Source organism: Dermacentor albipictus, chromosome 7, assembly GCF_038994185.2.
Source record: "Dermacentor albipictus isolate Rhodes 1998 colony chromosome 7, USDA_Dalb.pri_finalv2, whole genome shotgun sequence".
Classification (NCBI taxonomy): domain Eukaryota; kingdom Metazoa; phylum Arthropoda; class Arachnida; order Ixodida; family Ixodidae; genus Dermacentor; species Dermacentor albipictus.
Genome location: NC_091827.1, coordinates 48,621,791 through 48,634,612, shown reverse-complemented (window position 1 = coordinate 48,634,612; position 12,822 = coordinate 48,621,791). Strand labels below are relative to the sequence as shown.

The window sequence follows — 12,822 nt, the reverse complement described above, 5'->3', positions numbered from 1 at the left end:
ATACTAGCACTACAAAAAAAAACTTTTCAACGTTCCTTCAAGGACGAAGTGCTGAAAAATTCAGGTAGTGGTGGTGCTTTGACATTGAAAGTATTGAATATTTGGCATATTCTAAGCAAGGCTAACGTGATGAGTGTAAAAAAAAAGATATTTTAAGCATTCAGTGTGGCATCGGCATTAAAACGATGTTAAACCATATAATTAAAGTAGGACGAAGGTGAGAATTCGTTGTAATTTCTGACATATAAATCGTACAACTCATTGGGGAGTTTCATGGTGTCCTGCGAAACAATTAATGCGCTCCCTTACGACTATTTAGGCTTAATTTTCTGTTTCATTCTTTTCTAAGGAGAACTGACACAACATCTTTGCCTTGCTTTTCTTTTGCTTCCTGAGGTAGTTGATAAATTCTTACAGACGGTATATGACCTAAATTATGCAAATGCGTAATAAATATCTAGCCATGCCATCTTCTATAACCAACTAATTGAAAACACGTGCATAATATCGTGCGGCATTTTTTTATGAACGGCTGGACACAAGGGCTCTTCGAGACGTCTTCAAATCGGGGCGTAGTGATGCCGTGGTACCGCCGATGCACGAGTCGTTGCAGTCGTCAAGTTTGCATTATGACGGTTTTGTCGAAAGCTTCAGACAAGGATATGGGAGAGGCCACTGCAGAACGCTGCAACTAATTCTAATAGAAGATGCCGCTGAAGTGTGAACTCACTTTTCCTTGTCAGTTGCTAAAAGGCGCCAAGTGAAATGGCAATTAATGACATTTACGCATCCAGCTTTCGGCTATCTATATATTTTTTTTTTAATTTTTGTCCCTTGCCAACCAATACACCAGGCTGACAGATGCATTAGTCACCTGTGCGGTAACCTTATTACCAGTGCCTCCATTATTCGAGTCACATGCAGGATCCCTTGTCGACGAAGTCAACTCCTAGGAGCCACCCTATAATTGCTGCAGGTGTTGAGTTGATCGCAATAAATAGCGTATGCGCGTTCTTGGCTATCTTTTGGGTGTTTGTGGAATCTTGACCTCAACATATCTGTGTTGTCAGCAGCTATATGACAAAGAGAAAAAATTGAAAGAAATTTTAATGTACGTCTTTAAACCTGCTTACACAATGAACTACCCATGCTTCACGCGTTCGATTGTTGAGAAACGAAAAGCGTCCAGTTTTAAGAGAAAGTATACTGTGAACTGTATGAGCAGTCACAATTAACACAACTTTGCAGACCCTCCCTTCGCATTGCTGAGCGCGTAATTCTTTACTAGAAACGGAAGCGTAAATATACAACGTGCGTAGTAGCTGTACTGAACAAGTACGTACCAATATCTCTATAGTGTATGAGCCACCGCCGGCACGAAAAGAAGTCTAAAGAACATTCATATGCGAGTACACCAAGTGGCACTTGGCCCTCATCCTATTGCACTTTCTGTTATATCAGCGAAGGTATCGGACAAGCAACTTTTTTCTTCTTATAATATGCATGTTCCACCATCGCGCCCTCGATGCATAGTGCGCGCGTATACTGCCAAACAAACCACAAGAACGACCGAGTGAAAGAGTGACCGTTCTAAAAATCCAGACTCCCCTACACAAAGTAGAGCAAACCAATTTAAGTAGGCGAATTCTCCTTTTCCCTCACAAGCACCACCCAATGATTGCCACTATTTTGCACTATCACGAGTATCGCCGTCTTTATTTATTTCCACAAGCCAGCATTATGTCGTACTATCGCTTATCTGACCGCAGCGAAAATACATTGTAAGCTTCGTGCATTCTTCCCCCTCCAAGGTCACGTTCGATCAGTCCTTAACAGCCATTCTATACTTCGATGACTATCATGTTATGTTACCCTTCCCATTTTATCTCCCTTGCAATTATTTTCGAAAGGTAGTTACTGAAACTGGAACCTTCATTATGCATGTTCACCTTTACATGCACACTTTTTGAACTGTCAAGGTACGGTAACCCAGTCGTATTAAATTAGTCTGATCCCACGTCTCTTAATTCCTCTACTCGAGGCCTTCCGGGTCATTAAATAGAAATGAAATAGGTCGACAGTGTCAAATATTACTAGTCCAGCACCAAGTCGCAAATTACGATTGAGTCTGTAATGTTAGATACTTTTCGAAGCTTTTTATCTTTTAATCGTTGTGTACGTGGGCCACATTTTCGACAGAGAACTTAGGGCGAGTGAGAGTTCCTCCGTCTTGTGTGAAAGAAATAAAGCAAGCACAAAGCTTCCATTTAGGAGGTCGGCTCAAAGACGTCCCTCAAGCGAAAGCAACACCTAATGGAATACCGCTAAGTAATCAACAGCATATTTGATGTTCGTGAGTGTCTTACATTAGGGCTACGCCACGATCAACCATACCCCTCGAATAGGTATGTGTCAGTCTGACACTCACGGTTTAGAATGCATAGATGTATCTAAACACATATCGTACTATTCTGTGCATACAGCTGCTATCACAATTTCCCTCAACAACAACTACTCACATCGTGTTTCTATCATCATGCCATTACTCTGTCTGAGCCTCACATTCTGCATCCGCCCGGATAAGCACTTGCAATTCAGCATCGCTTAGGAATGGTGTAATGCATTAACATAAAGAATGTATAAGCTTTGGAATTACATAGGGTGAAATGAAAACAAATAGTGCGCTATCGCATTAAGCTCAAACATATTCTTTAACAGCATCACTAAAGCTTCGATGCACAAATGTTCCACACAGCACGTAGAACTTGCATAATTTACAGAAAGCAGTTTTTGTTTCCGTATCCTCATGTCTTTGTGGCGCTGGCTGTTCGCTGCTGTTTTGTACGAATGGCAGATCCTGCACGTACCGCGTGCAGACAACGAACATGGTGTGAGTCGATGTGGCCCAAAACGACGGTTGATGACGATAGCCCGAACATAGCCAGGCCATTCTCACCATTTCTTTGCTTTCATGCCATTGTGATCCTTCCTTCGTTGTGGTAACGTCATCGTCGTTTTGTCATCTCCACTTTGTCAACGTCGTCATGTCCTCATAACATCGTCATAATTTGGTTGTCATGATGCCCCCTTCGCCACGATGCCGTGTCAGTCCGTTGTGACAGTCGTCATACCCCGCCCCCCCAAAAGAAACACAATTCTTAACAAATTGATGCCAACTTGTACAAATTAGGTCACTTCCGTGGAGTGGCGCATGAATAGTTCTTGATATCTAGGAATTAACATATCCAGGTGAATTTTTTATACAATACTGAAAGCAGACTAATCGACCTATAGTTATTCAATTTTCTATCATTTCTCTTTCTTCGAATAGTATAAGGTTGGCATTCTTCGTGCTCTCTGGTACACATGAAGTCCAGAGGAATGGTGTAGAAAGGAGGGGAAGCTTTTCAAGTATATTATCCTTACGAGCCTCCTCCTTAGACTAACGAAGACGACGATGATGACCGGAACATTGCGCATGTTCAGCCATCTTCTCTACGTCTGCAAATAGGCAATAACTTGGAACTTTCCTTCTTTAGAAATGAGCAATACCCACAAAGGGAAACTATCTGACATGCAGGTATAATTACAAGAAAAACTACTCAAGTAACCTCTAGAAAAACTGCCACAACGAAACGGGCCATGTAAGGCAATGAAACAATGCGAGAAGATCGTATTATTGGTCAAAAATGAGCCCGAGATAGCTGGTGTTCATAGCAAAACGAGCCAAATACATTCTGCCTATGAGAGAGAGCTTACCAGACGAAATGATCGAGGCACTAAGTCAGTCTCGTCGCAAGTTGTATTCCTGATGACCATGATGTCTTCGCGCGAAAATCACCCACTCTCTTACCTTTCGCCGCCTTCGGTTGAACTGTAGAGTGTTTTTCCTCGCGAAATGGAAGCGACGGCTCTTTAGCAACTGCAACACCGGGGACTCCAAAACGCCAGCTCTTTCACTCGTCCAAGCCACCGCGTGAAAGGAAGTCGCTAATCTCGGGATTCACGCTGTTTGCGCCATTAGTACCCCTACGTGAACTTTTGTTTCACCGACATCTTTCCCTCGTTATCAGCGATCCCTTCGGGATCTCAGAACCCAGTAGAATGCATACCTGATGAAGATTATCCTACCTCCTGTAATTGCAACCGTCTCTTTCAGATTCATCGCTATTGTAGCAAACAGTGGCCGTTCTCGCAAAGAGCTCCATTCCTTGCGCATGCTCGCCGGTTTCAGCGTTGCCCTCGAAGCATTACCGCAGTTAGGAGCAGGCAACACATTGAGCATTGCCGCTGGTGGTGGTGGTGGTGGTGGTGGTGGTGGTGGTGGTGGTGATGTTGAAGCAGGCGGGGTTAGCCTGGCATACATAGCCGGCAATTGTTCCGCCTGATCCTCCCTCGAGTTGAGATCAGGGGTGTGTCACCAGCTGTCGATGAGCCCCGTGTCTTGCAGGATGGCTATCAGCAGTCGTTGCGCTCTCTTCCTGAATGCCGCGGGCCCTCCGGGGAAAACAACGTCCTCAAAGGTCCTGTGCGTGAGACCGCTTTTTTGTAGCTTGTCGACCATCGCTTTTCTTTCTGTGTCAAACTGCGGGCATAGCCAAATGAAATGTTCGATGTCGCTAATGTCACCACAGAAAGCACAGAGTGGGGAAGCGCGAAGCCCAGTCTTGAATAACCAAGCTGGGGTGTACGCGGAGTCGGTCCTGATGCGGTATAAAAGCGTCGCTTGTTCGCGTGTAAGTCCATGAGTCACACAGGGTTCGTGTGGATTCTTGTGCATCTCTCGAAAGTGAAGGCAGATTGCACCCTTATAGTTTTGAAAAGCTTTTGGAGCTTTCACTTTTGGGACACATGTCAGCGCTAGGCGTGCAAGGGCGTCAGCTTCCTCGTTTCCATCAATTCCTACGTGTGATGGAATCCACTGAAACCTTATGCTAAATCCTTTGCTCGTTAGGTCGTCAATCAGTGCCAGAGACTGCCTTGTAAATTTCTCTAGAGGTAGGCCCCGATGTAATCGCTGTAATGCTGACTTGGAATCCGTCAGCACCACGACATCACGTGCAGAAAAGGCCCGTCGTTTCCGCAAAGCCGCGGTGATTGCGGCGCTTTCTACTGTTGTAGAGGAAACTACGCGATCCAGTCGGCCAGACCATGACACTTCAAGGGATGGTATGCAGAATGCCGCTGCACAGCTATCTGTTTGTGCGCACACCGAACCGTATGTGTATACTTGTAGGTGGCTTTGATACACAGTGCTCAAGTGGTTCAGCACGTGAAGCTTGGCTTCGGCAGTTGAAATGGTGCGTTTCGTCGGTAGCTGGGGTACATTAAGGCTGCAGGTAACGTCCGGAAGAGACCATGGCGGGTCAAGGCGGCTTTGTTTAGACCATTCCAATCCTAAAAATCGGAAGGTGTTCAGCGCCGCATGAAAATGTGAGCGAGTTCTTGCTCTTAGCCGCCGGAGAAGCGCCGTGCCTGCGCGTGTCTCGCCCAGCCTTAATAGCTGCGTCAGCAAGGCCTGAGATGCCAAGAGGCGGAGTGCGAGAGACTCTGCCTCATTAGTGACTTTCTTGTTTGAAGCCGCCGTTGGAACTCCCATCGCCAAGCGAAGTCCCTTTCTGTACACTGCCTCCAAGCGCTCGAATTGGCTCGATGACGGCGATATCAGAGGGAGCTGATAGAGAATGCGGCTTGTTATCAGTGCAGCGTTCAGTTTAAGCATGGATGTAGGATTGTTTCCCCAACGTACACCTGCCAATCGACGAAGTGCGTTGATTCTTTGCACTGATGCAGCCACAACACTTTCGACCGCACCACGCCAAAGTAGCTTGTTGTCGATGGTGACGCCCAGGAATCGAACATGAGTTGCACGAAGAATTGAATGCCCTCTGATATTCAGCGTCAGACGTGTTGACTTGCGTCTCACTCCCGGGAAAAGCATGAAGGCAGATTTTTCTGCTGATAAAGACAGGCCAAGCGTCGATATGTGGCGATCGATAGTGGAGATAGCGGCCTGGGCTATCCGGGCCAAACGTTTGTGTTGTTACCCCGAGATCCAAATGCAGATGTCATCTGCGTAGATGGACATTTTAACTGCCGTCCGACCTACTTTCAGAGCATCTGGGAGGCTGGCCATGGCAACGTTAAAAAGCAAGGGAGCCAGGACACTTCCTTGTGGGACGCCGAGGGAAATTCGTCGTTTGTCACTCATTATACTTCCGAGCTTAACTTGGACACATCGGTCACTGAGAAATTCATGGACGAATCGAAGAGCATTTCCAGAGACGCCCACGGCTCGGAGTTCGTTGATGATGCCTGTGTGAAGCACACAGTCGTATGCCTTGGCAACGTCCATAAATATGGCGAGTGTGGAAAGGCCATCTACGCGATGGTGCTCGATATGGCTTAGTAGATCCAAGACACTGTCCTGGGCACTCAACCGTGGACGAAATCCGGTCATACATGATGGCAGTCTATTTCCTTGCTCAAGATACCATGTTAACCTCGTAGATATTAGTCTTTCCATCAACTTTGATACGCATGATGTGAGCGATACTGGCCGATATGAGGTGAGGTTTGCAGGATCCTTTCCGGACTTGAGCACTGGCACCACCCATGCTGTCTTCCACGCATCTGGGATCTCTCCTGTGCTCCAGATGTGATTAAATATGTCCAGAAGGGCTCGTTTTCGTTCATATGGCAGATTTATCAGCATCTGATTGCTGATCGAATCGGGACCCACAGCACAGCGTCTTCTTAATTTGCTAAGCGCCAAATCCAACTCACGAAAGGTGAACGGCGTATCCATGGTATGGAATGCTGCAGACAATAGAAGGTTCGATACTCCTGCTGATCTGTCAGATGTGTATACGTCTGCAAAATCTTCTGCAAGGGTTTGCAAATCTTTTCCTTGCTTTAAAGCAAGTGCTTCGAATGGCCTGTGTAGGCGAATCTTTCCAGATAGACTATTAATTACTCCCCATATCCTTGTCATGGGAGTAAACGCCGATAAACTCTCACAGAAAGCAGCCCATTGAACTCGTCTTAATCTTTTTGTGTGACGACGGATGACAGCGTTTATCCTGTTGTATTCAGTTTTCGCAGATAGATTTCCCGTTTTTCTCATTAGTTTTCGTTCCGCTCTCCTACGCGCTGCGCAGAGGTTCTTTAGTTTCAAATCAGGAGTAGGGAAATGGTCTGGCAGTTTCAACATTGAGGTAGCCACTCTTTTGCTCCGCAGCATATCTGCGAACAGCTCACCAGGGGATTCATCCAACGCTTAATTAACTTAAATTAGGCATTCATTGCCGCTGTCTGCGACAGACCTATACATTCCTGACGCTGCCACCACAAGTTGAAACCACTCGCCGTCGCCTTTTCTTTCGGTACATCCTCCCGTTCCCCATCACTTCACCTTCCGCTGTCTCCGAGCAAACGTGGCTCCTCTACTCCGAAAAACTAGATGATGCAACGCCCGAAGGTAACACTGAATCGACGACTCAACCTCAAAACCCTCTCATAACTCTGCCCACTCGATGGTGTATGGTGAATTTAGGCATTCATAGCGTGCCCATATCTGTACTTGTCAACACCGGGGCTCATATTTCTGTCGCAATCATCGCCGGTAACCCAACTTCTGTTTCATTTGCTTTTCATGAGCAAGGCTCCTATCACGTTATACTATGTATGTAATTTATGACAACTCATTCTGCCCTAAGTTACTGTGCCAGTGGCGACCTACAGCTCAAACCACTTCGCCTATAGCCGGTGCTCCAACTACACGTTCATTCGTCTCTTCTGTGTAGACTATGCGCTCGTGCCCCCCCCCCCCCCCAAGTCACTATGTATATCTCCATAATCTCCAACACTCTTGAGGATGATGGAACTTACATGCCCTCCCCGTAACATACCTTTTACTCTCCACAAATGTAACCATACTTAACACACTTGTGACTGTAACCGGCAATCGCACCTCCACTCCCATTCTGTCTTCTGGACAACATGCCACTAGACTAATTTCTACAGGTACGTTGCTCTCCCTCATCCTGCTGCCGGACACCGGGATAAGATACTTGCACAACGGAGCCCACACTCCCTCTAGTTCATCCTTCATCTGCCAAAGAACCAGTCCGCCGCGGGATGCCAAGGCCGGCATGACCCCGCTAACCTTTCTTCTGTTCAAGCTACCAAGCTTCACCCCCTTCTGAAGTCTTGCATTGATATTTAGAGTTCGACAATTGTTCTCTTAGCCAAATATTTGTTGTCCAGCATCGAATCAACAAAGGTGACGTGAGCCCTATCCGCCACCGTGCCTATTGTGTGTGTCTCGCCAAACGTCTTGTAGTCCAAGACGAAGTCGACAAAGTGCTCACAAAAGTCGTTATCGAACATTCCCCTCCAGTCCCCTCCATTCCCCTCCGTTCGCGTCCCCTGTGGTGCTAACCAAAAAGAGACAGCAGCTAGGGCTTTTGTGTTTACTACCAAAGAAAAACTAAGAAACACTAAGAAAGAAAAGAAAGAAATAGCAACCCTTGAACAACATCTCACACAAGGATCTACATGCACTGAATCGAATGGATGACACCTTCGACTGCCTGCACAAAGCAGCGTGCTTTTCCTCCAGCGACTTGCGCTCCGGATACTGGTAGGTAAACGTTGAGGCACTGGAGCGCGAGAAGAGAGCGTTCGTCACATCGGATGAACATTGCCAGTTCAAGGTTGGGCGTTTTCGATTATGTAATGCCCCTGCGACCTTGGAGCGGATGATTAATTCTTTCTTAAAGGGCTATAAATGGCCCACTTATCTGTTTTATCTAGATGACGTGATTGTTTTTTACCTGCTTTAAAGGATCACCTGACCCACCTGCGGCGATTCTCGCATTATTTCGCCGCGCTGCGCTGCAAGTCGACTCAGCGAGTTGTCGTTTCGCTCGACGTCACATCACACTTCTCGGTCACCTTGATAGTGCTAGCGGTGTTCCACATGGCCCTTTCTTTTCATCTGTTTGGAAACCCGTCCCAATACCTTCTTGATATTTGTATAGATGGACTCTTAATTCATCTTCTCTTGCCACGTTTCCTTGGGACATGTCCATGAATGCCCCTCTATCTTGTATCTTGGTCTTGTATCTTGACCATCTGGTATCACAGCTATGCGTAGCGTAGCGAAGAGCTACCAAACACTTACGGGTTCCCTCTGACCACCCATAGCCTGATAGACATCTGCTCACCTTATGGAACAGAAGACACTGGATTCTCGCTCACTACAGGCGGTCTGGTCGCACTGCTCAACAAAAAGCACGGTTGCGCAAAATACGGCGTTTGATCGAAGAATATACGACTATGCTCGCGTCAGACCGCTGGATGGAAATTTGCGAATCCATCAATGGACACACTCATACGTTCAAGGTTTGGGCCATCCTGCACTCTTTTCTCGGCCAGCGGAAGACCAACAACGGCGCGGCTCATGTGGCCCTCCGCGAAGGCATCGGCGCTCAGGAACTTGCGGAACAGGCTTCTGAAGTGTTTTTCCCGCAGACGTCTCGCCCCACAGACACCACATACCAGAAGGATGCACATTCTGAAGATAGTGAACCACTTAACAGTCCCTTCACCATTATCGAGCTGGAGCACGCCTTGCTGCGTGCTAAAGTACGTAGTGCTCCAGGGGTCGATTAGGTGGACAAAGCTCATCTACACAATCTGCCCCTTGAGCACAAGCACGCTCTTCTCGAAGAATTTAATCGAGTCTGGGACACCGGGATACTGCCCTGCACTTGGACGTTTTCGGTGGTCAAGCCCATTCCAAAGCCTGGTAAACCACCACATACGTTATCGAACCTCCGTCCGATCCCTTTGACCTCGTGTGTCTGTAAAGTAATGGAGAGCATGGTCAACACACGCTTGAGGTGGTACCTTGAATATCGCAACCTTTTGGCTCCTAAGCTGTATGCATTTTGCCGTGGGCTATCAACACAGGATGTGCTAGCCGGCCTCAAACAGGACGTCCTCGAGTCTAATTCCGTACTCCCATGAGCCGTTGTCGCAGTGGATATACGCAAGGCATTTGATGCCATCCCACATAGCACTATCGTGATCAAAGCATGGGCCCTTGGCATCAGAGGGAAGACGTACAACTTCATAGCGGGTTTCCTTCAAGGGCGAAGTTACCAAGTAGAACTTGGTCACGACACCAGTGCCTTATGAACCAACCACGTAGACGTCCCCCAGGGCTTGGTTATTTCACCGATACTGTTTAAATATAGCTATGCACCAGCTACCAAAGCGCCTTGCCAACGTACCGGGCCGGAAACACGCGGTACCGGGGCGGAAACACGGCATCAAGGGTGCATCGGGGAGCAGGAGGACGTCTTACAAAGAGCTCTCGACATAATTCACGCCTATGCCACGGAAACGGGCTTACGTACTGCCCAAAACAAAGCAGAGTTTGTCATCATTCATGGTTGCAGGTCCACCTTTAGAAAGCAGGAAGAAAAGCAGTCTTTTGAACTGTACATCGGTGACCAACCTATCACACGGAAATCTACTATCCGAATACTCAGTATGCACCTGGACAAGAACTCCACAGCGAACACTTGGTTCCAACGCGTTACGAAGACCAGCAAACAAATCCAGCACGCTTTACGCAGAATCTCTACCCGCAGCCGTGGGGTAAACGAACGTGAAATGCGGCAGTTCGGTCAAGCTTTTCTTGTCTCCCGTATCATGTACGGGCTGCCATATCATCCAGTCAACCGCACACAGATGCACGGGCTCGACCGGTTACTTAATGAAGCCAAATGCATTGTAACTGGACTCCCAAGGTACACATGCCTCGAAGCGCTTGAAAGTTGTAGCAAACTCAATAACCTGTTCGAGCTCGTAGACATGCACATTTATACACAAGAGACGAGACTTCGCGCCACAAATGCCGGGCGACACACATTCATGCTACTCGGGTATGACGTCCACAAAATGTCCATTATGCCCAACAACACGCCGCCGTGGGAAATCACGGCTCTCACCGATGGCAAACCGCTTCCTTTCAATATGGACCCTACACAGCGAATGCGGCGCCTTGCATATGCCAAGAGGCATGCTAAAGCTACGAGTTCACTTCCATTGACTGAACGCATAGTATACACGGACGCTGCACTGCCTGCAGACGACGCTAGTAACACCTGTAATGCCACTGCGTGGTACGCCCAGACAAATAAAAATCAGAACCGCCGCCATCATGTATCAGCAGAAGCAATGTCCAGCACTCGTGCTGAGCTAATGGCCATCCTAGATTATTTGGAGTGGGCCCTCGCACCTTCGTCTCAAACTGAACCTGTTCACCATCATGTGTACACAGACTCCCAGGCTGCCCATTGGGCATTTGCTAATGTTATTTACACAGATCCCATACTGCAGAAGATCCGGCACCAGGCACGCCTGCTCCACGAATACGGTCGCGATGTTACCATCCACTGCGTCCCTGCGCACTGCGGTATCCCCGGAAACGAGAAGGCTCATAGACTGGCGCGCGCTCATCTCTCTACCGCGCTAGCCAGAGCCTCCGATACTCCTTATCCTCTCCTAGCTACCACACCTGAGGTAGCAGACGCGATAGCAGACAAGCACGCGACCAAACAACGACGTGCCGCCTACCTCACAGCAGTGAGCAATCCACTCTGTATACCGTCGCTTCCACCGAAGGTATTCACACGGCGAGAGTTAGTGTTGCCTCGGAGAATTCAGACAGGCACGCTCCTTACTCCTCACTTCTCGAACCGTTTCCACGGAGGTGGCATACCACCAACCGTGAGTGGGTTACGTTCCATGTGCACATGTCGTGCTGATCTCAACCACCCTTGTTGGGAGTGCCCCCTCTATATCCCACCAAGGCTTCGTGCCCTGGCCACCATACAGCGGGGACCCTGGCCTTCTTCTCTCCGGAGTTGGGCTTGCCTGAATACCACGTCTCCGGACCATGCCATCGAGCTCTGGCGAGCACTGCTGTTGTTCCTACAGGACCCGGCGGCACCACCCGTCGGCGATCATTCCGCGACAGCCACAAGCGTCATGCGGTCCCCACTTAGCTGCCTCCAGGACGTTCGTTAATAAAACGGAGGCAGCCTTACCCTTCCCCTTTTGCAATAACACTCTTCCCTTTCCATCGCAGCGTCTTCGGCGCATTTTAATGTGAAATAAAGGTGGTTCCATTCATTCATTCCTCTATCTTGAATGGTGGTTATATAATGAGTGAGCCTGTGTATTCCGTTCATCACAACTTCCAATAAGAGTTGCGTGGCTCCTCCCGCTACTCTAGAGGACCGTACAAAATTGCCTACTCCTTTTACTATTTCATTCAAATCGCTGATGACATGACCCTGCTTATGTTTCACTGCATACATCATAACCTGCTCTATGGAAGCTATTTGACTAGGAAGGCTTAGTAGTGAGATTCAACAACGAATATCTCAAAACCTTGTTTGCGCATTATGTCGCTTTCTTCATCACGACTGGCGATGAATTGTAAAAAAATGACTGAGGACCTTAATCAAGAATGTGTAAGAGTAGGCTTGATGGATTTTACGCAGAAGATAGGGGTATGTTCAATAGCCAGGCATACGAACAACAATTCATCGTCGCCAGTGTGCCAGTAGACTATGCAGGTATACGTTTGTCTTAGTCAATTAAATATAAGTGACCCTTCTCATTCCAAAAAAGTAAGTGAAAAAAAATGGCTTGTATTGCGTACGCCATGCATGACCAAACCATATTATGGAGCTTACTACTGTTCATGAAAAGAAAAGTGTACAGTCGTTGGATTCTGCC

General features: G+C 47.6%; 1 protein-coding gene across 3 annotated transcripts in view; it reads left to right on the top strand.

The window, feature by feature from the left end:
* LOC139047983 (uncharacterized) overlaps positions 1-12,822 on the top strand; it is a 76,704-nt gene that overhangs the window by 48,307 nt on the left and 15,575 nt on the right. The window lies entirely within an intron of this gene.